Below are 26,878 nucleotides of genomic sequence, written 5' to 3'. Positions count from 1 at the left end.
TTGGAGATGGATTAGCAAGGGGCTGGCGTGCTGCTTGCCTCCCATGCCGCCGTGAGCAGTGGAGTCTGGGTTGGATCCAGCTCCGTGCTTTTTCATTGCTTGTCCTTGGAGGGTAAGATGCAGGGCTCCGAGTTTCTTTCTCCCGCCCCACTTTCCCTCTTGGCCTAGCATCCGGGAAGCAGAACGGTGTTGAGAGCCAAGATGCTCATGCACAGAGGACTGACTGACCCACCCAGCCCCCAGCCCCACCCTCCTGTGACAGTAAAGGCCAGGCCACCCCCACCCAGTTGGCTCCATCAATAGTTAGCTATTCAGTGGCAAAAACAAACAGCTCATTGATCACGGAGGCTGGTTTTCTTCCAGGCGCTGGGAAGGCTTCAAGGCACATTCTGGTCAATCCTGAGCAGATTTGGGGCCAGTGGGCCTGGCTTTGTTCTCCCTCCCTGTTTGTTTGGTGCCTTAAGTGTGACTGGATCTGTCACTCCCGCTCTGGGTGCCCAGACAGGAATGAGTTACTGCGATGCACCTGCCAAAGGAGTGCATGCTGAAAACCATCGTGGTGGCCGAAGCCGAGCCCACTGCCCTGGATGGAGGCTCCGGGGTCAAAGGCAGGGCACATGTGACAAGCCACCTCCGTGGGGGCAGGTTTCCCATGTCCCAGGCATGTTGGTTCTCTTTGGACTTTACACATTTTCTAAGCGCTCTTTCAGGTCTGGGTTCAAGTTGAGCTAACTCGGGGTAGGACTTTTGCCTGTGCTGTAGGATGAGGTGGGACAGCTGGTGGGGTGGGGGGATTTGAAGGTCTCCCCTGTTGAATAGTCCCTCTTCCCTTTGCCTGGAGGGACCTGTGCCCAACCCCGGGTCATCATGCCTTTTGTTTCCTTTGTTCCCATCCTCTTTGTTGTGAAATTCTGGGGTGAGCTCTGGTATCACATTGGACCACGGTGAAAAACAGCATACTCCAGTCCCACAGTGACCATGAGTGGAAAAACTCTGCTCTTCCCTGCCAGGAACATCGTTTCCCCATATTCAAGCATGAAAACAAGAAGGAGTGAGTGGTCTGAGGGGATGAAGAGGCTGTCCCGGGTTAGCTCAGGTCCCCATCTCTGTCCTTTCAATTGGTCGCTCTCCTGGGACTTTACTTTTGGTCTCAGATCCACCGAGCCTTTCAGCGACTGGTCGCTGTGCTGTGCCCACTCTGCGCAGGCTACCCTCCGGACACGGGTCCGTTGGATCTGTAGGACAGCTCTCTCATGAAGATTCAGTGAACCCCATCTTGCAGATAAGGAGACGGAGGCCCAAGGCCACTAATTAGCTTCCTTAACACCACAGTGCCACTGCGAGATGGAGCCAAGAGGCAAATCTACACCTATTTGCCCAGGGTTCTCTCTACAGTTCTCTCTACATTTAGACCAAAAGATCCAAACCCCACTGCCACTGAGTCAGTTCTGACTCAGCAGCCATTTGTCCTGGCGCTGGCCTCTGTGTATCTCAAGGTCAGCCCGCAGAGCGAAGGAAAGAAGGAAGGGGTCCGTGACTGACTCGGGAGACCCATGTCAGCTCTCTTTGGCCATCGTTACCTGAGCCTCGCAGAACTGACCTGACATTGCCTCTCCGCCCTGTGAGCTTGGTTGGCCATCCATGGTAGGTCTCTGAAGCCATTCAGCTATGAGCCCGGTGACAGTACCTAACTCCTCTGAGCCCACTCAAAAGGCAAGTCCCCGTGGCCCTTGTCATATATGTAAAGGTTAAACGTGATATCATTTGAAGGCCCTGGCGCAGGGCAGTGCTTCTGAACTTCTTGGTTTAGTTTCGTGCTGACATGAACCCGTTAGCTAAAAGGTTCCTCGTGCCTGAGGGAGAGGCGGCATCCCTCGGCACTGCATGGGCCTTTGGCTTGGCTGCGTGTTTGTCTGGGAGCTGGTTCACGGCTTTCATTTGGCTTTCTGAGAAAAGGTGCATGAGCCCAAAACATTTGAGAGCCACTGTAGCCAAATCTGATTTTTAAATTTGATCGTTAAAAGCACTGAGCTCAGGATATATTAAGTGTCGCCATGTTCCTGGAATCCTGCAGGGACCATTCACATAAACAGAACAGGAAGAATCTTTGTCTTTTCCAAGTTCATGGTTTAGCTATGGGAAGAGTTGGAGGCAGTGCACTGACAGGCATTGGCTGAGTTAGGTACACTTGTAGATAAATCTCAGAAGTGATATGGAAGGAGACAGAAAAATACTCTTCAGTATTCACCAAGTTATATATTCACAGACAAGAAATAGATATTCACTGTTAAATTTTATTTCAACTTTCCTTCCAAACCACATATTCTTGGACACTGACTGTGTGCTGGAGTGCCTGAATGGTGTAAACAATTGTGGTATCCGGCTGCGAATAGACAGTGGTCTGAAGAGATGAAAAGGTCCTTGGGTGAGCCAAGTCCCCCTCTCTGTCCTGGAGGCTGAATCTACCCAGAAGCACCTTGGAAGAAAGGCATGGGGAATCTACTTGTTAATACCCAGCCATTGGCAACCCTGCAGAAACCACAGTTCTACTCGGGCACACATGTGATAACCATGAACCAAAATCAACTCATTGGCTATGGGTTTCTTTTTCCTGTGGGCCATGTGATGGGTTGTGGGTTCTTGTTTAATCTTTATAACCAGCACATGGTGTTTTAGCTATCTTTCACACATGAGGAAACGGTGGTTCAGAGAGGTTAGATGGTTTCCCCAAAGCTACACAGAACTCACAGACAACATTCATGATGAAAGGGTGTATTAAGGAAGTGAACCAGCTGCAATTGAGAAATGTCAGGGCACCAGTATTCATCAGGGCATGTTACAGACCTCTTTCAGGGCTGCTAACAAATGCCCAGAGCCGGGCATGCTGTTCACTGTAAGCCTCAAGCCAAATGCATGTGTTTCAAACTCCATGGATCAGCAAGCCCACTCCCTCCAATTAAGTGCCCAAAGACACTCCACCCCACAAGCCAGCACTCAGCTTTACTCGCTCCGTGGGCTGGGAGTCCATCCACTCTGTTTCAGGCTCTACTCCTGGTTCTGCTCCTGCTCTGATGTCATCGCTGTCTGCTGGATCCAGGAGGTTCCGCGAGCATGGATCTCAGGATGCAGGTGACACACTCCACTCCTAGTTCTTGCTGGTAATGAGATCCCCTCTCCTGCTTCTCAGAGGGCTCATTTTACACCCAGCAGGATGGCAGCCCGGTGACTTCTGTTCACAGTTTCTTACAGGTGAAGACAATCACTATCTTCCTCTACGGTCTTACTTAGACCCCTGCAGGAACAGGTCATCTGGGAAGAGTCAGAGGCTTGGGTCAGAAGAGTCACATTCTATAACCCACTGCCCCAGCAGTCAGACTCACCCCTACGTCTTCAAAGTGACCTTTGTCTTTCAACACTGGAAAGAGATCTTTGGAAGCAGATTGCCCAATACAATCAGTCCTTGGCTGAGGCCCCACATCAAATGAAATCCCTCCCAATTTCAACATTTTCTCTGTTTATCATGGTGTTTTGGTCTAGTTGCCAAGAAATTTAACAGACAGCTACAGAGCCAGCCAACGGGAAGAGAGCCCTATCAGTGCCCGGTCCAAAGAAAGGCGATCCAATAGAATGCAGAAATGATCGAACGACACCATTGACATCACACGCAAGGAAAATGTTGCCGAAGACAATTCAAGAACACCTGCAGTGGCACACCAACCAAGCACTGCCTGAAGTTCAACAGCCTACATACCAGGATCTAATTCATCTCATTGATACGATGAGATGTTTAGCAAAGCAAGTATCAGTCTCATCTATTTATACAACAACTCCAAACTCAAGAGAGGAGAGGCAAAAACAGCCAGAGAGGCAGAAGGATAAGTCTCTGAGGAATGGGGTCCCGGGAGCCCCTACACACAGCCAGCATAGCATTAGGTACCGGAGAGCAGAGGCCCGAACAAAGACCTGGGGTCACCTCACTGACAACGCGTAGATCCTTTTTATGGTGGATCCAGAGGTAGTATTAGTATGTGCATAAACTGGTTGCTATCAAATGGATTCAAACTCACGGCAACCCCATGAGTGTTAGGGTGAACTATGCCCCACAGAATTTTCAATAGTTGACTTTTAGAAGTCAATCACCACAACTTTAAAAATTTTACCTGGGGGTGGCATGCAACCTCCAGCCTTTTGCCCAACCAGGACCTCCAGTATGTGCCCAGAGAAGGAAAATATGCCAGCTCTCTCCCCCTTCTCAACACCATCCCATCGACTGCTTGGCAGTGGCAGCTCTTCTTTAGCCACAGAAGAAAAAAGAATCATTTTATTGAAAGATTTCCATGGAGGGGGGATAAAATCTCTTTGTGAAGGGAGAGGTAGAAAGGTCTTGGTTATTAAAAGATACTGGCTTCCAGACAAGACGCTTCAGGCTGGTGAGACGCACCAATCGGGCCTGAATGTGCTGTCAAAAGAGGTTTGTCTGTGTGAGCAGCTACAGGGAGGAGGGTGCTGCCATCACCAACGGAGAGCAGGGGAGGAGAGCCCAGGGCTTCCTTAGATGAATGTCATTTTTACAGCGGTTGACAGGCTGGCTCGGTGCCCTGGTAGAATCACAGTGAGTTCAGAAATGCACTTTCCTGGGGGCTCCACGCTGACCTCCTTCTGAAGGCCCAGTCTCCTCCTGAGATAGTTGCCTTCTCCTGAGCTGACATGTTCCTTTCCAGAGCCCTCGGGTCATGGGGCCTAGGACACAAAGGTGACACACATACTCCTTAAATAAAGGTGTCTTTGCTCTCGGCACACCATAGTTCTTTGTTATGGCCCCATTTTCCCACAAAGAGCACACCCATGCAAATAATGTGAACACACATAAAATGTGTTGAAATGACAAATTCCGGCATAATAGACCCAAGCACATACCGCATAGTGCATATGCGGTGTGCATCTGACATTTCCTAGCATGAAGTCCTGCCTCACTCATGCTTATTCAATAGCCTGAAAATGTTACTTTTGATCATCGTTGTATTATAAAGGTGTAATCCATGTCTAAGAACTCATAGATCAAGTTTTGGCAGCACCCCAGCCATCAGAATAGAAACAGTTGAAATCGTGTGTTTGTGTGTATTGCTTCAAGTTGATCCTATATATCCCTGTCACTTTTGAGCCATCAATCCAAGTCTTAAACCTGTTGAAGCCTGCTATACACATGCACTATCAATCAGAAATGCAAGCAAAGCAAAGCGTGCACTAGCACACATGGCATCGAGTTGCCAGCAATGGAATCTCACCTCAATATGCCTCGACATAATCATCACCGTCATCTTCGGATTCTGGGTGTCTTACTTGTCTTGTGCTGTGGAGTAGTTACATAATTTCGTGTCAACTTGAAGATGTAGAAGTGAAGGGGTGGAGTCTAGCCTCTCAATCAGGCCACAGCCTAATGGTGCCTCCTTGTAGGCATGACCTTCTTATAAGAAAGTTCCTGGAACCCATCCCCCCTCAACCTTCAGCTTCCTGTTGACTAGCCATGTGGAGACGTGCATTAGCCTGTGATGTGGCCGCCACCATTGGATCCACGAGACCAGCACCAACAGGTCTGTGGTCCTCCTGCATTCTGCATTGTTGTATGTGGCTGTGTGAGTCTGAAGAGGGATTTGTAGACTAGTGTTGGACTTATGGACTTGATCTGGGCTGGGATGTTTGCTATATATATATAATTACTTCTAGATGTAAAGCGCTCTCTTACACATATCTGAGGGTCACGGAATATGTCTCTCTAACAAATGCTGCTATAACAGAAATACCACAAGTGATGGCTTTAACAAACAGACACATAGTCTCTCGTTTGATGTGGTTGCTAGGTGTCTGAATTGCTTTAGAATAAAGTGCTGCCCGGTCCTGGGCCATCCTCACAAATTTCCTGTTTGAGCCCACCATTGCCGCCATTGTGTCAATTCAACTTGGTGAGGGTCTTCCTCTTTGTGTTGCTGCCCTTCAAGTTACCAAGCACGGTGCCCTTCTCCAGGGACTGGTCTCCCCGGCAATGCACTCAAAGTATATGAGACGAAGTCTCGCCATCTTCATTTCTAAGGACCACCCTGGCTATGCCTCTTCCAAGACAGACTCGTCAGTTCTTCTGGCAGCGCTTTCCATCTCCTTGGACAGCACCATAGTTCAAAGGAATCAATTCTTCTTATTCAACTTTCACATACACATGAGGCGGTTGAAAGTAGCATGGTTTGAATCAAGTGGACTTTAGTTCTCAAAGTGACCTCCTTGCTCATCAATATTTTAAAGAGGTCTTGTGTAGCAGTTTTACCCAATGCCACGTGTCCATTGACTTATTAACTGCTGTCTCCATGAGAAGTGATTGTGGATCCAAGCAAGACAAAATCCTTGACAACCTTTTCCCCATATCTCATGGTTACTGACTGGTCCAGTTGGGAGGACTGGGGTCTTCTTTACACTGAGTTGTCATCCATCCTGAAGGCTGCAATCCCGGATCTTCATCAGCAAGTGCTTCAAGTCCTCCTCACTTTCAGCAAACACAGTTGTGTCCTCTGCATATTGCAAGTTGGCAGTGTCTCGTTCCAATCTTGATGGCCTATCCGTTTGCATGTAACCCAGCTTCTCTGATTATTTGCTCTGCGTGCACACTGAATAAGTGTGGAGAGAAGTCACTGCCTGAAGCATGCTTTTCTTGATTTTAATCCAGGCAGTAATCTCTTGCTCTGTTTGAAAAACTGCCTCTTGATTCATGTACAGGTGTTACAGGAGCACAATGAAGTGTTTTGGAATTCCCTTTATTCACAAGGTTATCCATAATTTTTATCATCTACACAGTTGAATGGTTCAAGTAAACATCTTTCTGGTATTCTCTGCTTTGAGCCCAGATCCACCAGCAATGACATCCTTTGTTTCACGTCTTTTTTTGACTCCGGTGTGAATTTCTGGCAGCTCCCTGTCGACATACTGCAGCAACCACTGTTGTATGATCTTCAGCAAATGCTTACTTGCATGGGACACTAATTTCTGTGGAAGAGACTATCAGTTTAGGGGCCAGAAGACCAAATTCAAAGCACCAGCTCTAGGGGAAGACTATCTCTGCTGGCTTTGAGGGAAGTGCACCTTTCTGCATTTGTAGGCCTAAGAATCACGGCGCAGCCAAGTTGTCGCATATCTGTTGGTGTGGTTGGGGTGCATGGGAGGAGGAGCATAGTTAAATCCACAACTCTGGTTTTAATTGGAGAAGTAAACAAAGCAAAATTGATAGCATAATCACCTTTGTTTATCAGTGTGTGAAAAGAAAACCTTATCAAATCATCTTAAGTGAAATTATGGTAAGTGTGCATAACCAAAAACAAAACAAAATGAAATGAAACAAACTCAATACTATTGAGTCAATGCTGACTCACAGCGACCCCCTGTGGGTTTCTGAGACTGTAACTCTTTATGGGAGTAGAAAACCCAGTCTTTCTCCCTCGGAGCTGCTGGTGGTTTCAAACCAGCAGCATATGCTTACAAGCATTTAAAATATGCTTACAAAGCCATATGCTTACAACATATAAAAAATACCTTTGCTTCTGGGACACCTCACATTTGAATTTTGCGACCTCTTTTCTAGAACCCAGGAGTCCTAGTGTCATAATGGTAACACACTGGGTGGTGATCCACAAGGTCAGTAGTTCAAAACTATCAGCCTTCCCAAGGGAGAGAGGCTCCTGTAAAGAGTTATAGTCTCAGAAACTCACAGGGGCAGATGTGCCCTGTCCTGTAAGGTTGGGATGAGTCGGCATCAACTCAATGGCGGTGAGTTCCGTTCTTTTCCGTCTTACTAGAGCCAGCCAGTTCTCAATTATATTGTGCACACGTTTTCCGTTTATACATTGAAACCTTTGAACTAAATCTTTAAGATTACGTCAAGAAAGAAAGACATTATGTCCAGAAGAAAAAAAAGGTTGATATTTTTCTAAAAATTTTCATCGACACTTAGTTACTGGAAGTAGTTATTTAAACAGTTGTCAGAAGTACTAAATAAAAAAAAGTCCCACTTAGCGATAACATTGTAACTTGCCAACTTGGCACTTTTATGCCACATAGCACTAGAGAAGTGAGCTTTCCCATTAGAAAGTTTTGGAAACGAAGGTTTCCTATTAGATTTTCTTTAATGTTCTACAGAGCCTTGAAAGGTTACTGAAATGGTTAGTTTAAGCACTGGTTCATACTTTTAGCAGATAAAGTGGAGTCCTTCAGAGAAGAATACTATTATGTAAATTCCAAACTTGGTAGCAAGGCCTAAACTTGAAAACAATACCTTTTTGGTGACATCTGAGACTTTTCTTTGAATTATAATGTGAATAAACATAACTTGCATTTACATGGCATTTTTTTCATCACTCCTGGTATGTTTTCATGGAGATCCTAAGAGTTAGGGCTATGAATTCACATGTGGAAGGAGAGTAAGTTTTATTGTCATTACTTCACAGATGGAAAATGCATGAAATAAAGGGAGCTGTGATCTGGCCAATGGTTCATGGCTCATATAAGAGTTAGAAGCCAGGTCTCCTGACTCTCATGATAGCCCTTTCCCTGACCAGACCTCCCAGGTTGATGTGTTCAGCATGGATGGTAGCCCAGCAGGAAAAAAAACAAGCAGGGAGATTTTGAGGCCAGTCTGGGCAAGGTCTCATGTTTGGGTGTCTTATGGGATACAATTTAAAGTGGGACATGGACCTATAGTCCAATAACGACCCAGGGCTTGCTAGCTAGGTACAAAATAATTTAAATATGTGACCAGTTTAAAAAACATTCAAGTATTCATTCCTTTTAGTAACAGGAAACACAGTACAGGAAATGAGGGATTAAATGAAAAATAAGAAGTACATCCAAGAAGTATAAAACGTCATTTCAGAGGAGGAAGAGTCCCAAGGTCTGGAATATCAGAAAAGGATGGATGAATGGACGAGTTCAGGAATGGAAGCGTTTCAAAAAGGAGGAGAGCTATATAACAGAAGTTGTCTTCTCGACTCAGAAGTCTTTCCAAAGTATTCTCTTAGGAACATGTCACCCTTTCTATAAGGAATTATGTCTCCCACGTTATTGGAATGGCTTCTAGATGAAATGGAAAATTATAGTATCCCGTACCTTGGCTACGAGTATGGTCTTGGGACCCAAGTCTAGCCAATTATAATTATTTTCTTGAAACTGAAACGAAGGGGAAATAAAGGATTTCACTCGCATGAGCTGCAGAAAGTAGCTGGTGGTCATGGGTCCAGTTCTGTGGAGGAGCTGGGCTAAGAGAAGGAGCCTGACAGCAGAGTGCGTACAAGAAAGTACTGGGGACATTGGTGTCCTGAGCACATTATGACAGTTCCAAAGACAGAGCTCAGGCATCAGTCAGCTTATGCCCTGGGGCAGCGACCTTGCAGTCTCTACGCCAGCGGTTCTCAACCTTCCTAATGCCGTGACCCTTTAATACAGTCCTCATGTTGTGGTGACCGCCCCCCCAACCACAGAATTATTTTCATTGCTACTTCATAACTGTAATGTTGCTATTGTTATGATTCGGGTGACCCTTGTGAAAGGGTCATTCAACCTCCAAAGGGGTCGCGACCCACAGGCTGAGAACCACAGCAGTAAGCTGTCTTCCCTAGTATGTGGCTTAGAAATCGGTGGGCTCATGCACCAGGGTAGCGACCTTTCAGTCTCTAAGCTTCACACAGTGACTGGGCCTGTTTCTTTCGCGAGCATAACACACCCTATGAGCCAAGCAGTCTTTTAACCAATTTATTCCAATGGGCATTCACACATTTCAATAGCAAGTTAAGAAAAAATAGGCAAGACTTAACAGGGAGAGAGGGAGGGAGGGAGAGTTCTGCTCTATTGCAGTGGTCAGTTCTCCCCTCTGGGCTCTTGGTTGGATATTTACACAATTTGGGGTGGGGGCGGTAGCCATAGGTGTGGCTGTGGTTGTTTAGTCTGATAAAGGGTGCAAACTTAAGTGTTTGATTCGATAGCCTTGAACCCTGGACACTTGTTTGCTTCTTTATTCTTGGTGGCCTCTTGTTAGCCTTTTTGTTGTTCATGGTTACTCCATTTTGGATGTTCTATTCAACTGGACAAATTGGTTTCGGTGCCTGAAAAACTCAGCAGATGCCTCCAGTCCCTGCCAGCTCTCACACTGGGCCCTAATTAGAGCCAAGTTGGGCTCAAACGCAGCCCCAACACTAGGAAGACATGGTAAGGAGAGGGGAGACCTCCCAGGAAGATGCTACTAAATGAGCCTGATGGGAAAGAGGTAGGCGCAGGCTTCCGCAGGGGCCACGGAGAAAACAGTGTTTCGTGAGCTGAGGAGACTCGGAAGAACAGTGGGTCTCAAACGTTAAATCGGTTTAATTCAAGACTAGCGGACACACTGCGCAGGAAATGGAAATGCGCAAGTGGGTCTCCAGAGCGACCATGTGGTGCAGGCAACTGTTCTGTAAAGAACACTAGACCCCGAGTCATTAAGCCCCTGTGAGATAGTGCTTTGGTGCCGATGAAAGCATTACGTGAATTTGAGAGAACATTCATTAGGAGCCATCCACGCGAAGGCAACAGCTTAAATTGTGGATGCAGAAAATTCTAAAAAGAGAGAGTCTTCGCCAAGTGCTCACCATTGTCAAAGATCAAGGAATTGAGAGAAAGCGAGGAAAGGCCTTGGACTAGGGAAAGGCTGGGCAGTGAGGAGAAGTAAGAAGCCGGGGAGAAGGTTGAAGGCAAAGGCTAGCGAGTGTGGGGAGCAGGAGGTTGGATGGGAGAGTACCATTGGACAATGGCGAGGAGGTGCCGTGATGCAGAAGATGCCACCAAAGCCCATCCACGCTCCTTGGACTTCCAATGGCAGGCTGATGGTCAACGGTGGAACTTGTATCTCTTTGCCTACGGCATTCCCCTGCCCAAACTACAGAGCACCATGCTCGTGTAGCAGGCTGGAAGTGCTAGGGAAGTAGGAGCCCCAGGCGCAGCCCTATGGCGCTCAAGACTTGGCACGGAAATACCCCAACTCTCTGCACGCTGTACCTTTTCCCAGGATTTCCCCACAGGACGACGCTCCAGGTGTCCACCGTGGTAGTTGGCTTCGTGTTGTTGTTGGGGTTGTAGAGTTGAAATTTCACTCACAGAGGTCCCATACAACAATGTGGAACTGTCCCCCTGGGATTTTCGAGACTACAATCTTTGTTGGAAAAGATTGCCTAGGCTTGTCTCTCCTACAGCCATTGGGTGGATTCCTTTCGGTTAGCAGCTGAGTTCCTGGCAGTTTTGTTACCAGGGCTCCTCTTGTGTCTCTCGGACTAGTTAATAGCACATCCTTTATGAGCTTCCTTGTCTCACTTCTTCTCCACTCTCCTATCAGCGCATTTCCTGCGCTTCTCAAATAAACTACTTATACTTGTCTTAGACCAGCCTTGTTTCAGGTCTTCTTAAGAAGGTACTCAAGCTAACCCAGGTGATCATGAGTGCCAATGTCGATACCTGTGAGAGTGAAGAGGAGCAGGCGTGCTGTTGAGAATTGTGGCAGAACATCCAACGCCAAGAAGGACTCTGCGCTCCTAGGGGGGAGATCTTCCTTGTTCAGTCTCTCCTTTGAGAAGCTGGGGTTGGACCAGAGAGAGGAGATGTGAAACACAATTACCAATTCCATATACCATCTTCAATGAAAATAATGCACGTTAGATGCTTTTCAACACCCCCCATATGTTTTCATAAGTACATTATAACCCCCTGTGCTAGCCTGAGATCCCTAGAGAAAAAAACGACACACATATATGTATAAGCAAGAAAATTATATCAAGAAAGCAGCCCACGCAGCTGTAGGGCAGGCAAGTCCAGTACAACTCAAGTCTGTGGGTCCGATGCTAAGCTGGAGACCCTTTCTGACTGGAGTAGCTGCCGGTCAATGAATCAGGAAGCAGGAGGATTGATCAGAATGCAGGTTGGTGGAAGGCAAGTCCAATGAATCCCAGGTCAGCAGGAAATGTGGCAGGCACTGACAGATCCCAGGGTCGGCAGGTCACGGAGCTGAGAGCTGGAAGAAGAGAGCTATCCACCACATCGATTTATCTGGGTGAGGTAAGTCACATCTCCAAGGAGACAGCATCTGGCTGTGACCTGAGTATGAGGTTGGACCCTCTGGGGCAGAGCAGAACTGCTCTATAGGGTTTCTGAGTCTGTAAATCTCTCTAGGAATACACAGCCTCAGCTTTCCCCCATGGAGCAGCTTCTGTTTTTGAACCATTGGCCTTGTAGTTAGCAGTCCAAAAAACGTCATCCACTGCCCCACATGCCCACTTGGTGCTAACCTCAATTTCATTTTTAACATCCTGTGCAACCGCTGTAATGTTCCTAGAATAAAACTGATCTCCTCGGAAGTTCATTGAAGGCATATGCTTTCCTAAACAAAGTACAACCAACAGTGAGCTCAATGGGCTTATGATGAGAATCGGGAAGTGGTGTTGACACCAAAGAGCATGAAAACTAGAAAGTAGTGAGCAGAGAATGGTCCTGCGGCTCCAGCAGCAAGAGCAAGATATTGTTTGTATTTCATTGCTTTCCTAAATCTTAAATGGAGACAGTTTTATTTTTGTAATCAGTATCTTTGTAATCAACAAATAAAAGTCACCCCCCAAAATTGTTTTCATCTTTAAAAAGACCATTTTAGTTTATTCATTCATGATCATCATCATCTAGCTCCTAGAACCCTTCAAAATCTGATACCTTCTGACTGCCATCTTTGAAACATCGAAAAGCTACCTGCAGATGCTTTTTGGGGACATCTAACCCAATGCCATCCTCATCACTGCCTTGTTGCCTTCAAGAAAGAATCCACTCTTTGTAGTTATTCTTCAACCCCAGCCATTCCACTTGGGATCCTGGGTGCGCATGTTTTTGAAGATCCACTTTCTCCAGCTCCGTTTTCTCCTTCCTCGGTGTGTGGACCACTCACCACCCTCAAGCCCCCTCCCTGCTGCTCTGTTGCTTGTTTCTCCCACTGTCACAATGGTGTTCAGTTTCGTGTAGGTCTGAGAACCCAAGGCTTGCTAGCTAGGTACAAAAGAATGCAGATATGTCACCAGTTAAAAATGTAAACACTAATGTATTCCTTCCTTCTAGCAACAGAAAATATAACAATAATATATAAAATAATATAAATGCTATATCTTAGGAAAACATCAGCCTTTTCATTCTTTTGCTAAAGAGCCTAGATTATAATTTTCTTAATCAAGCTACAAGTTTAATTTTACTTGCTGCTTTGTATGTATCAGGTGCACCGTATGGTGTTGAGTCAGTAGGGTCCTGTCTTGCCCTTAAGAAACTTCCAGTCAAATTGGAAAAAGAGGTGATTTTAAAAGTCCTTTATAATTGCGTTAGACCAGTTTGACTGGAGAAACAAATTCATTGACACTCATATATGTGTAAGGAGAGCTTTATATCAAGAAGTAATTATGCATCAATGAAACATTCAAGCCCAGTCCAGATTAAATCCATAAGTTCGGTTTTAGCCTATAAGTCTGGTATAAGCCCATGAATTCCTATTCAGACTCATGTAGCACATGCGATGAGGCCGAATGCAGGAAGATCACAGGCCAGTGGATGGAAAAGTCCTGTGGATCCAATTGTGGTGGACACATCTCCAGCTGCCATCAGCATGGTTACGTGTGGCTTGTCAACAGTAAGGTAAAGCAGAGAGAGAGCGGCCCACCTCTTCTGACGGCAGAATCAAGACAGTTCCCAGAATCCTCATGCTCACAAGGAGGGATGGATCATCAGGCTGTGACCTGATTGACAGGTTAGACTCCACCTCTTCATTTTTAATGATCAAGTTGACATGAGATTGTGTGACTGCCATAATAACCATGTACAGTATACGTATATAATGACATACAGTTAATGTAATTACTATAGTGAACAGTTCTGTATGGGTCAGGATAGGCTAGCTGTTGTGACAAATAATCCCCCACCAGTGTGTTAACTTAGTGATTTACTTACACAAAGAGCGCGGTGCCTATTCTTCCAAGTGGTGATGTCGGTATCTAAGACGTCTGAACCATGTGATGTCGCCATCTTTAATTTACAGCCTCTAAGTTGACCACAGAAGGAAAAGTTAGAGTGGGCAATGTACTATGGGCACATCGTCACTTCAGCCTAGAGGACACCTATGACCTCTGCTTGTCTTCCATTAGCCAGGCCTAGTCAGGCAGACCAATTTAGAGGTTTGGCAGTTGCCGCCCAGCCACAAGTGCATGATGCAAGAAGAATGCATGTATTTGGTGGATAACTAGCCACCTCCACCACAGGCAGGAACTATTTCACAGATGGTAAAATTGGGTGCTAACGAGCTTACCCAAAGTCACACAGCCAGTATATCGGAAAACCAGATCTGAATCCACGTTTGATCCAAAAGTCATGCTCTAGCCTTTCTATGATGCCTTTTTGTTGTGACTGTGGCTCAGCCATGAGTTGAAGGGGTGAGCGTCCGGCGGTGGGCCAGATGAAGCCCAGGAAATCGTCAACACCAGTTAACATCACACACTTTGCCAAAGAGAAGCAGTTTCAGCCACCACGTGAAGGGTGAGTTCAAGAAATGTTTAGCCAGTATAGTCTGCGAAGGACATTAGAAATCTCTAAAAGGCCCTTGGCAGAAAAAAAAAGGGTCCCTACCCCTGATTCTAGCCCGTAGTAGGATTCTGAGGCATGAGACCCCGTTTTCTTCTGATTCGGGCCAGTCTGGAAAACGGGTGTTGTTACTTCCTTGTTTCCAGCCTTATTTTCCTTGGCTGTGAGCTGAGGTCATGGATGTACCATAGTTCTCTCCTCCCCTAAATGAATTCATGGTCCTGGGGGAAATTCCCACAACTGCAGTTTGAATTAGATAGCAGTAATATGTATATATAAATCAGGCATCTTTGGTTAGAAAAGAGTCAGTTTTTTATAGTTCTAACTCCCACAAGCTAGTAAATGGACAGTGTCAACTGATGTTGCTTTACTTGTCTTTTAACAAGGCTCTAGGAGTTTGAATGTAGAAGACCGCTTTGGGTTTGCACGTAGGACCAGTTAATTTAATAACCAAAAAAGAATCTGTGCCTTTGGTTACAAACAGAAGCAACTGTACAAATACGTACAAAGGCTCTTACCCTTTGATTTTTTGAATGGATAAAAACAAAGAACTTAATGCTGATGCATGAGCAAAATGGCAACAACGTGATTGCTTTGAATTCCAGTTGCTACTGGTCATGTCTTAGTTATACATTGGGCTGTGTCAAGGTTGGCAGTTCAAAACCACCAGCCCCTTGGATGGAGAAGGATGAGACTCTTTAGGGGAGTGCCACTCTTCAGGGTCACTATGAATTGGAATAGACTCTATGGTTTTGAGTTTGTTTATTGGTTTCTACCCTTGTAACAAATTACCTCAAAATTTAGTAGCTAATAAATTTTGTATGTTCTAGTATCCTATGGGTTAAGAATTTGCATAGGACACAGGAGGAATGGTTTGTCTTTGCTTCCCAATTTCTGGGGCCTCTGTTGAAAGACCCAGGGACTGAGTGCAGAGATCATCTAAGGGCTTTTCACTCACAAGTCTGGTGGCTGATAATGGCCATTGACTGGGGGTCTCTTTCCCACTATATGTAGACCTTTCGAGTAGTCTTTCTATACGGGCTAGATTGGGCTTCCTCACTGTGGTGGCTGAGTTCTAAGGGAAAGCATCTTGAGAGAGAGAGAGAGAGAGAAAGAGAGAGAGAGAGACTGCAAATAAAAATGGTATCCCCCTATATGATCTAGCCTCTCAAGTCAGGTAGCACTGCCTCTGCATTGAAGCAGTCACACAGGATTGCCTGGGTTTAAAGCAGTGGTTCTCAACCCCCCTAATGCTGCCACCCTTTAATACAGTTCCTCATCCTCATGTTGTCGTGACCCTCCCCCGCCCCCACACCGAACCATACAATTCTTTTCTTTTCTTTTTTTGAGATAGGACAACAAAGCTTTTAATAATACTCATTCACTCAGGCAGATCTATGCCTCTTGGACAAGACATGCCATACCCAAACAAAGCGTTTAGAAGCAAAGAGATTAAAAGCAAAGAAAATAGAAAATACATGGTAGTCTTAAATTGACAATTACTGGGCACCTTCAAATTAGGAAATTCGAACCATAATCCAATGACCTCCAAATCCATAAGCTTGGGATCATCGTCATCTGCTCCTCTAAGTCCCAGGGGGATCTCAGTTCCTTTGATCTGCCATAAGTGTGTGGTTAAGGTAAAATCCAGGTTACTTAGAGGGGTTTCCAAATGAACCCTTCTGATGTGGTCTGTGAAGGATGTTGTTCATCGCAAAGGAACAGAGTCTAAAGTCCCCATTGTCTGCAGCATGTTGCTTGGGTGACCGAGGAAGGTGGTCCTGTTTCCACCAATGTTAGTATAGGCTGGATGCTGTTTCAGCAAAGACAGCAACAAGGTAACTGATTTGTTTTCTTCTCTTCAGTATTTGCCTTAAAGGAAGAATCCTAGCTGGTAGAAGCTTCTGGTGCCAGGAAGCCATCAAATATGTGGGTATGGCTAGCAATCAGGCTCACTTAGCTCATGGCAGTTGGCACATGGAGGATTATAGTTTGCATTCCAATGATTTCAACCGAGCTATTCTTGTTCAGGTTGGACGCACGGTGAGTAGAAGACCTCTTTTCCCAAGAAATAAGAGGGAGAAACTCTTTGGAGAATGGCCTCGTTGAACTGGTAAGTTAGTTTTCCCTGGATTTTGATGATTTCCCAAGTTCTTCCATAATTCCGCAATGCCCTGGCCATTTTCTGGTAAGTCATGGTCTTGCGGTTGCCTTTCCTCCCCCCCCAAAAATTCTGCAAGCCTCTCTTTGTTTCTTGACACAAATTGAAAGATGCCCTTGCTTTTATCTACCCACTGAACACAAGAAGCCATCTCCGGGTTACACAGGGATTCAAGAAGGTATTCAAACAGTCTAAGCTTCTTTCGGCCTTTTCCACCCTCTTGCTGGAGAGCGGCAGGTTGCGTTAGCTGGTTTTCAGCGATATTCCGCAGTGATGGATAGATATTTGCTTCCACACAGTAGTCTGCAACATTGTTGATGATGGGTTTCCAGGTTCAGGCAGGTTCCTCTGCTGGCAGCACTCCACAGCAGCTGGGGCCCCCTTGGACCTGAGCGCCATGGTTGATGAAAGCCAAGTAATTTTTGTAGTCTGGAGAGTACTGAAGGTTGCCTGTTGAATGTTGCCTCAGCACACCAAAAGCATCTTCAAATGCTTGCCCCAGCTTGTCTTATTCACTATAAGCCGTGTTTAATTAATAAATTGAGTGATTCTGTTCATGGGAGTGCTACCTTGCATCCAAAGGGGCCATATGCCAGGAGTCTTGGCTTTCACCCCATAAAATTATTTTCGGTGCTACTTCATAACTGGAATTTCACTACTGTTATGAATCAGGCGACCCCTGTGAAAGGGTCATTCAACCCCTAAGGGGGTCGCAACCCACAAATTGAGAAACACTGGTTTAAAGGGAAGAGAAATAGACCCTACCTCTTGATAGAAAGCAGTAAAGTACTGTAAGGATGAGATTGATGGGAAACAGCCCAACGGCTAATTTTTGAAAATGTCATCGGCCACAATTTGATTTTCTTCTGATCCGTCAGACTGACTGAAAGATTGGATGTCATACATTTGGTGCTCATGTACAAGGCCTCTTATTTTGTGACATCTAGACCTGAGCCCAACTCTGCGAAACAGACCATGTTATCCCTTTTTATAGATTAGGATTCAGAGGCCCAGAGAAGTTACAAAACTTACCCAGAGACACGGGACAAGCAAATTGTCATCTACGTACAAAGCTAAGCCAGCTGACTCCAAATTTCATGCTATTTCCTATATGATTCCCAGTCGAATGACTCGTACCTTTAAAGAAAAGAACGTTTGTCGGGGGAAGGCTGGAGTGTGCCGATGGGGTAAAGGGTAGTTCAGACTTGGCGTTGTGGCAATTCCCATGAAGGTGCGCTTACAATTTCCACCTTCTAGAATCAGCATAGCCTGAAAGGCCATCAAGTCAAGGCAGGGTGATTTTAAACCCTTCTTGGTTTCCAAACAACTGCAATACATTTCCTTTGATTCGCTAGCATGTCTAACATTTTCTACCACAAGGAAGTATAGTGCTAGGGGACAAGGAGCGTCAGCCGTCTTCAGGTGGGCAGACAAGCCGATAAGACTTCGGTTGGGGGTGATGTAAAGTGCACTTGTAAGCAGCTGGGCATTTTACTGATGTGAGTTATACTTGAACCCAAAATCAAAATGGTCGCAAAGAAATGATAACGATGTCAAGACAACAGGCAACATGAAGTCCGTCTTGGGCAAATGGGGATGAACCATCGTTCAAACCTACTGCCCTCCAGTCAATTATAAGTCATAGCAAACCTGTAGCAGCGAGTTGAATTGCCCCATAGGGTTTCCAAGGCTGTAATCTTTAAAAAAAAATCTTTTTATTGGGGGCTCGTACAACTCATCCATCCATTGTGTCGAGCACATTTGTACATTGTTGCCACATCACTCTCAAAACATTTTCTTTCTACTTGAGCCCTTGGTATCAGCTCCTCATTTCCCCCCTCCCTCCACACCCCCTCCCTCACGAACCCTTGATAATTTATAAATTATTATTTCGTCATGTCTTACACTGTCCAATGTCTCCCTTCGCTCACTTTTCTTTTATCTGTCCTTTAGGGAGGGTTGTATGTAGATCACTGTGATTGGTTTCCCCTTTCTCCCCCCACCTTCCCCTTCCCCTCCTTGTCTGGCTACTCTCACTATTGGTCCTGAGGAGCTTATCTGTCCTGGATTCCCTGTGTTTCCAGCTCTTATCTGTACCAGTGTACATCCTTTGGTCCAGCTGGATTTGTAAGGTAGAATTGGGATATTATAGTGGGGGGAGGGGGTGGGCGGCAGAGATGAAGCATTAAAGAACTAGAGGAAAGTTGTATGTTTCATTGGTGCTACACTCCACTCTGACTGGCTCGTCTCCTCCCCGCGACCCCTCTGTAAGGGGATCTCCACTTGCCCACAGATGGGCTTGGGTCTCCACTCCGCACTCTCCTTTATTTATAATGATATGATTTTTTGGTCTTTGAAGTCAAGGCTGTTATGAGGGAAGCAAAGGGCCACAACTTTCTCCCTAAGAACGGCGAGTGGGTTCCAACCACTGACGTTTGGCATCCAGTACTGAACCACTGTACCCCAGGGCTCCATGGAGCCATTACCATTCTCAAGCTGATCTCGCAGGGCTGGCTAAGGAAGGGGTGTTTGTACTTGGAAGTGATTGAAGTTCCCAAGTTGAGATCCCTAAGGATTGCATCTTTACTCCATGGTAAATATATGCACTCACATAACACACACACATACATTCACTCCCACACACTTACACATAAATCTGTACGCTCACATTTACACTCAGACAACCTATGGTTACACATATACTCTCATATTTGTGCAATTTAATATATAATCATACACACTTGTATGCTCACATTTACTTCTGTACAACTTACTCTCACATTGAAATACACTTTCACAGTCACACACAATTACATCTACACTCATGCTTCCCAACGCCATCTGCATGGACCACAATGCTATAAAATAAGAAGTCAATAAGAGGAAGGCCATAGGGGAGGGAGGGAGGGCACGGCACCTAATCAAACCATGCTTACAAACGACGGTAATAGAAGAAGAAATAAAATGTGAAGTGAAATTAAAAATAAACCTTTGCAGCAAATGAACGTTCCCCCTTAATTTCGCCACAGAAGCCAACTAACTGATCAGGGGTTGTGTCATTGCTGCATTTCCCTCCTTTATCCTTATTTGTGTGTTTTTTTTCCTTAAAAGAACCTTGCATTTTCTGTCCCCATATAAGTATATGATACACAAAGTTTGCATAAATAACAGTCTTGCTCAATTTCATATCATTTTTAAAAAGCCAACACATACACAACAACAAAAGAAAAGACAACCCCAATCGATCCCAATGCTTACTTTTGATTCCTTACAGCAGTGGTTCTCAACCTTCCTCATGCCATGACCCTTTCACACACTTCCTCATGTTGCGGTGAGCCCCCAACCATAACATTACTTTCATTGCTACTTCATCGCTGCAATTTTGCTATTGTTATGAATCGGTCAACCCCTGTGAATGGGTCATTTGACCCCCCAAAGGGGTCGCATCCACAGGTTGAGAACTGTTGCCTTACACAGTGTATACTTGCGGGGTTTGAGGTAGGTCCTCCTGAGCTGCTGATATTAGAGTCTGATGTGTTTCTAAGCTTTAGCTAGCGTGTCATCCCACAGGCAGCTGGAGGTCATAGAGACACAGGTCTGTTGGGGGCTCTTTGTGTCATAAACCGCTCAGCGTGGCAGCGGCTCCCGCTGTACTTTGCGTCCAGACTGAAGTCCTGGGCTCCGACTGAGCTGGGCAGTGCGTGGGCCAGCGAACTGCCTAGGCAGCCTGCGTAGAAGTGGGCACGCCATCGTTAAATCACAAACCATAAAAAGAAAGCCCTCGGACAGCTGGAGCTGAGAAGATGGTTGACAACATAACACCCAGCGTCTCTAGGAGACCAGATGACTCAGAGGAGGCAGTGGCAGGCTGTTGACATCTCTTACCATCCAATAAAACAGGGCAGGCTTGAAAACGCCTCCTCATGCTCCTGCAAGGCTGGTGGGGCGGACCGAGGCCATAGGGCAGACCGAGGCCAGCCGCCGGAGAGCAGTGCAGGCAGCACAAGGCCAAGACCCGTGACCCCAGCAACAGAGTCACGTAGCTTCTTGGGAAAGAAGGCTAAATTCCCTTAATAGTCCCACAGCAAAAGCTAAAGTGAAAGCGATATGGAAACCAAACAAAAATCGATCGCTGTTCTGTCGATTCCTCTCAGGGAGACCCCACGTGCTACAGTGTGGAGTCAAGCTTGCTAGGGTTTTCTCAGCTGTAGCCTCTGTGACAACCAGACTGTTCCCTGCGCTATCACTGGGTGGGTTCGAATCCCTAACCATGCAGGTAGTAGTTGAGTGCAAACCATTTGTACCCTCTTCAAGTCACTCTCTGCTATTGAGTCGATGCCAATTCATAGCAACCCTATGGGACAGGGTAGAACTGCCCTGTGGGTTTCTGAGACTGTCATTCTTCATGGGAGTAGAAAGCCTCATCTTTTCCCCTGGGAATGGCTTGTGGTTTCCATCTGCTCACCTTGTGGTTAGCAACCAAGCATCCCAGCAACCACTAAGCCCCCTGAGCTCCTTTGTGTCACTCAGGACCTTAAAATTATAGGAACCAGACTGATAATGCACCATACCTTCAGGCTAAGAGAGAATGAGACTTCTGTGTAAAAGTTCTCAGTGTAAAAGTCAAAACATACAAAGAATTTTATATACAAGAAAAGACCTTTCCTGCTACCTAGAGCTTAGGATGGGGAACAGCAAGGCTCGCCAAGGAGGCTCCGTGAGGAGTGTGGACCCAGTGATAAAGATGAGATTGGACGAGGACAAAGAAGCTCTGGCTCACACCCGGAGAAGGAGCCCTGTGGCCTGAGCAGAGGCTGGAGATTCATTAATGCCAGAACCACAGAGTATGGTAATATCTCCAACTTGTGGCTCTATTTTCCCGACTCTCGTTTCTTTTTCTCCCTATCTACACACACACACACACACACACACACACACACACACACACACACACACACACTCACACACCCTCACACACACTCACACACACTCACATACACCCTCACACACACACACACCCTCACACACACTCACACACACTCACTCATACACACTCACACACACTCACACACACTCACACACACTCACACACTCACCCTCACACACACACACCCTCACACACACTCACTCACACACACACTCACTCACACACACTCACACTCTCACACACACACACTCACACACACTCACACACACTCACACACTCTCACTCACACACTCACACACACACTCACACTCGCACACACACACTCACACGCATACACTCACACACATGCACACACTCACACACACTCACACACTCACCCTCACACACACACACCCTCACACACACTCACACACACACTCACTCACACACACTCACACTCTCACACACTCACACACACACACTCACACACACTCACACACTCTCACTCACACACTCACACACACACACTCACACTCGCACACACACACTCACACGCATGCACACACTCACACACACTCACACGCGCACACACACACTCACCCTCACACACACACACCCTCACACACACACTCACTCACACACACTCACACACACTCTCACACACACTCACACACACTCTCACACTCGCACACACACTCACACGCATACACTCACACGCACGCACACACTCACACACACTCACACGCACACACACACACAGACCCTCAAGAGTTATCTACTATCTAGGAATATCTGAAAGCTCAAATTTTGTGTCTAATAATCTTCACTTACTCAAGGACCATGTACCTACGTGGCTATCTCACCTCATTGTTTCCTTGGGTGAAAGATTGGCTCAAGAGGGGCACTTTTTGGAGCTCTGGAGGGGTAGGGCTTACATGTTGGGCTGGGATCCTCATGGTCAGCTGTTCAAAACAACTAGCAGCTCCTTGGGAGAAAGAGTGGGCTTTCTACTCCCATAAATACTTTCTACTCTCAAAAATCCACAGGGGCATCTTCATAAGTCAGCATCCACTTGATGGCAGTGAGTTTATCTATCTATCTATCTATCTATCTATCTATCTATCTATCTATCTATCTATCTATCTATCTATCTATTGGTTTTACCTAACAAGCTGGTTAGATTAAGATTAATGAGTCTTAATGGATCCGCAGGCTTTGAAGAAGAGTCAAGGTTCCATTTCCTCAGGGAAAAGGCCTCTTCAGCATTAGAAGAGCCTAAGTCCCCAAAAGCCAGTTGTGTTGGGGCTTTCGCCTACATCCACCCTGAAGTACAAGGAGGTCCAAAGATCCATCGCCTCAGAAAATATAATAAACTACCCTGTCCCTTCCTTTTTCCCCTTTTAGGGCCAAAGTCAACCCATGTGCTCTCTCTCTCTCTTACCTTTATTTTAGGGTCTTGGGCCGTAGGCCTAGACCAAGATTCCTTTCTCCAAACTTACACATGTGAATTTCAGGGGGAGGAGCATCGGTGATGGTGGAAATGGACATGGTTGTGGTAACGAGTTATATAACAAAGGTGATGATGGCACTTCTGTTGTTATTAGTTGTATTAGTCTGGGTGCTTTAAAGAACCAAATCCACAGAAACCCATATGCATAAGAGAGAGTTTTAGATAAAGGGTAAGTGCACATCAAGAAAACATCCCAACCCAGTGCTGCCCAAGCCCACAAGTCCAACATTAATTCATTAACCCATATGTCTGACACCAATCCACAAAGTCCCCCTCCATCTCACAAAACACACACAATGATGCCGACTGCAGGAGGAAAGTCGAGTCAGTGAACGTGTAAGCATCTCAGCACTGGCAGGGGTCTCCACACGGCTGCTCCAGCACCCAGGGCTGGATCGGGGTAAGACCATGTGGCTTCTCCTAAGGGATGTCTTGCAGGAAGTGAGCCTTGCCAGCTGAAGCAGGGAACTAAGGCAGCTTCACCCGGGTCCAGCCATCACAAAGCAAGAGACCCGAGAACTAGAAAGGCGAGCCTCACTAAGACATTTATCTCTCTGCCCTTCAATTAACCCCACATGTGCTTATCAGCCAGCTTGGCACAACCAACTAACTACCTCATTAGTGACGTTGCTGATGTTGAGATCAGTGGTGGTGGTGCTGGTTGGCGGAGGGGGACATCATTCATGGTGATGGTAAAGTTGATAGTAAGGAGGCGGTCTTAATCACAATTATGGTGAAGAGCTGTGTCAGGGAGGGGGTGATGGTGCTGTGGATAGATAATGATGGTGGGGATGGTAGGTTATGGACCTATGTGATAAAAGTGGTGATGGTGATGGTGACGGTGGGTGGTGTGATGGCGGTGGTGGAAATTGCACTACGAATGGTAGTGCTAATGATAGCAGTAGTGCATGCTGGGAGGCGATGGTGATGGTAGTGAAGCTGGTGGTCGTAGTGGAGGTAACAGTGGTAGTGTGATGAGGGTTGGTGCTGATGTTGTCGGTGATCGGTGAGGTGCAATCGATACCTTCTTTCCCAGGAGAGCCATAGGCCTCTTATATTAAATTATATAAATATAGATGCAAATATATGTAAATATATGCAAATTTCCCTTACCCTTCAGCATGCTGTAAGGGAAGCAACGTTACGACTCAAATACAAATGCTTTCCTCCTGGCAGAACTGTTCCTGGCCTACAGCTGCACTGAAAAAAGTGTCCTTAAGTTGTACACAAATGTGACCTGACAACGTGTTTTTCTGAAGAAGAGGAAAAACTGCCTGATGGTCAACCCCACTACACTATGTTGTTAGCCATAAAAAACAAACAAAAGCTGTCTAGTTTTCTTATTCCATTGCATGTATTCAGACATCCGGGTTAAATCTGTATTTGTCCCAAGAAACTCGAAAACCTCCCTGCCATCAAGTCTGTGCTGACCATCGTGACCCTGGGGTCTCCAAGACTGTTTCTGCTGAAGGGACTAGAAAGCCTAGTCTTTGTCCTGAAGAGCTGCTGGTGGTTTCAAACCGCCGACCATTCAGACTGCAGCTTAATGCATAACCACGACACCTGCAGGGCTGGAAGTTCCTTGGAAATGAAGCACTTCAGCTAGTGAAGATGTGGGCAGGGAGGCCTGAATCCACTGAGCGCCATAGAGCTGAGAGGGGAGTTAGACAGACCCACCTATACTGTGAGGAGGCTCATGCCTCCCTCAGATGCGACCTGCACGAGCCCCCTTTCCTGCATTGCATGCTCTAACCCTGTGATTGTCTGCGATGGCCCAGCCTCGCTCTGGGTGCTCCACAAATCATTTCAATGTATCCTCAACAACATGCTGTGAGGAAGGCAGTGGTACCCCATCGTGAAGACGAGGAGAGTCAGAGACAGAAGGGAGCAATCATTTGCTGAAAACCTTACAGCTAGTAAGTGGGAATGACCCTACACCCACTGCGGGATCTCTGCTCAGTTACAGCTGGATGATGGAATGAAACACCCAACAATGATTTCAATCCGGCGACGGCACTTAGAGCAAAGTTTTTGCCTGCCAGGCCCAGTGCACCAACAGGCGGCGCCCTTGGTGGTAACAAGGATCCACCCCACTCATTCAGGTGAGTTTGAAATGTCCGTTAGAGGCAGAGCTGAATCTCTGAGCTGACAGAAAAGGACTAAATCTGTGGGGCTGGACACCAAGTCACTCAGGCGTTGTCCCCAACCCAAAGCTCTTGTTTCTTTTGATCTCCCTCCAGAATAATTGAGGGAAAAGCCTGGCTTGAAAGAGGTCGATGTTTTTCTATGAATTTCTATTTTAAAACAAATATTTAAAGAACCTTCTATTTGCAACGTGGGCTGCTAAAAGATCTTCCCTTAAAAAATGTTTTTTTAAATACATTTTTTTTTTAAAAAAGAGCTTCCCTTCAAAACAAAGCCACAGCTCTTCCTTGGGGGTTGCGGGAAGGAGGTGTTTGCCAAGTCTGATGGCTTGAAGCAAGGTCATCTTGAACCCAGGGCTGATGATCAGAGCAAGACAGACAATGGGACACTTTTGGAAAGCTGGGAAACCCGGGCCTGCTTTTTCCACTCGCAATTCAACAGCCATTTGAGTTAGGGCCGGGTGTCACAAGAAGACACAAGGGAGGGCCAAGTCGTACCCTGGAGGTGAATCCAGGTCTGAGGCGGCCTGCCCTCAGAGGAACCTGGAGGGAACTGCCAATGAGGAAAAGAGGTTGGAAGGGGAACAGTGGGTGAGGGGAGGCAATAAAACACAGCCCTGGCAGATCCAGGGCTGGTGGCCGTGCTGAAATGGCTCCTTCACGGCTCTCTCCTCCCGGCAGCCAGGCCGGGCACAGGACAATCACAGTCAGGGCTGGTACTAAGAACGAATCATATCTATTACCCTCCTGGCAAAGGCAAAACTCCCAGCAGAGCTATGCAAAAAACTGCCTCTCTCGCCTCTGGCGGCAGCTGCAAGACTGTTTTATGAGGAGGGCAGGAGAGAGGGAGGTGGTGAAGGGAGGTGCTGGCTCAGGAACCCCAGGCCTTGGGGGGCAGGTGAGGTACGGGAATCAGAGCTTTCTCAGCAGGGTCTGGGTGGTCTCCATGGCCTTGTGGTCACAAGGCACCTCTTTTTTCCCTTTTTTCTTTTAAGGGACAGGAAGGCCATAGGAGGGACAGAAGGAAAGGGTCCCCTTGGAGAAAGTGTTGCAGCCCTGAGGGGCTCGGGAGGTCCTGACTAATGAGGAAGGGGCAGGGGCTGTTTCCTTAGTGAGGACTCTGTTGTAGCAACATGCAGAGCTGTCTCCTGGTCTCCAGCGGTCCCTGAAGAGCCTTGGGAACCTTTCCCAATGTGTCAGTGGAAAGCCTGGCTAATGATATTGTTTTGCCAAAGATTTAACACCATGGGACCCTCTTGGGAAGGAAAAGGGTATTGTGTAAACTTGATAACAGGCACTTCAGCCACCATGAGGCAAAACCGTGGGAGAGGGAAATGTCCACTTTCATCACCGCCAGTATCTTTAGAACATTTCCCTCTCGTCTTTCCATACATCATTTTATCTTCATCCATCTTATCTCTATGAGTTCTGGAATTGTTTTTTCATTTATTTATCAATTCAACAAGAGTTGATGGAGTAGCTTCTATGTGCAGAGAGCATACTAG

General features: G+C 46.4%; 1 protein-coding gene and 1 pseudogene across 5 annotated transcripts in view; both read right to left on the bottom strand.

Moving 5' to 3' along the window:
- Positions 1-295: 295 nt before the first annotated feature.
- DPH3 (diphthamide biosynthesis 3) overlaps positions 296-26,878 on the bottom strand; it is a 219,553-nt gene continuing 192,970 nt past the window's right edge. For 2 of the 5 annotated variants that reach the window (XR_012784011.1, XR_012784013.1), the window contains 3 exons: positions 14,026-14,116; positions 11,512-11,630; positions 296-3,309 (listed from right to left, as the gene is read on the bottom strand). The gene's annotated coding sequence lies outside the window, so the exon portion shown is untranslated. Of the gene's footprint in view, positions 4,741-11,511; positions 11,631-13,002; positions 13,081-14,025; positions 14,117-26,878 lie in introns of those variants that run through there. The other 3 variants (XR_012784015.1, XR_012784016.1, XR_012784012.1) reach the window with 2 other exon arrangements.
- LOC142446145 (transcription factor Spi-C pseudogene) lies at positions 16,064-17,874 on the bottom strand (annotated as a pseudogene).

The sequence above is a fragment of the Tenrec ecaudatus genome, chromosome 4, assembly GCF_050624435.1.
Source record: "Tenrec ecaudatus isolate mTenEca1 chromosome 4, mTenEca1.hap1, whole genome shotgun sequence".
Lineage (NCBI taxonomy): Eukaryota > Metazoa > Chordata > Mammalia > Afrosoricida > Tenrecidae > Tenrec > Tenrec ecaudatus.
Note: the sequence above shows the minus strand (reverse complement) of the source record. Positions and strands in the feature narration are given on the sequence as shown.